Source organism: Tupaia chinensis, unplaced genomic scaffold (assembly GCF_000334495.1).
Source record: "Tupaia chinensis unplaced genomic scaffold, TupChi_1.0 Scaffold148734_1, whole genome shotgun sequence".
NCBI lineage: Eukaryota > Metazoa > Chordata > Mammalia > Scandentia > Tupaiidae > Tupaia > Tupaia belangeri.
The window spans coordinates 21285-21698 of record NW_006208581.1 but is presented as its reverse complement, the minus strand read 5'-3'; positions in this window follow the sequence as shown (position 1 = coordinate 21698).

Below are 414 nucleotides of genomic sequence, written 5' to 3'. Positions count from 1 at the left end.
GGTCCTGGAAAACCTGGGTATCAACCTGCAGAAAGATGAATCTGAATGCCTGCCACCATTAACAAAAATCAAATCAAAGTGGATCAAAATATCTAAACCTAAGACTGCAAACTATAAAACTACTCATAGAAAACACTGGGGAAACTCTGGGAGACATTGGGGTAGGCAAAGACTTCTCAAGAAAGACCCCCAAAGTGCAGGCAATAATCCCCCAAATAAACAGGTGTGATTACATCAGATTAAGGCTTTTCTGCACAGCAAAGGAAACCATAATTAGTGTGAATCAACAACAGTTGGAATGGGAGATAATTTTTTTTCTTTTTTTTTTTGGAGAGGTTTTTGCTATAGGGCACGTGTGTTTGCCAGACAGACAGAGAGAGACAGAGAGACAGAAAGCGAGAAATCACCCCCTGA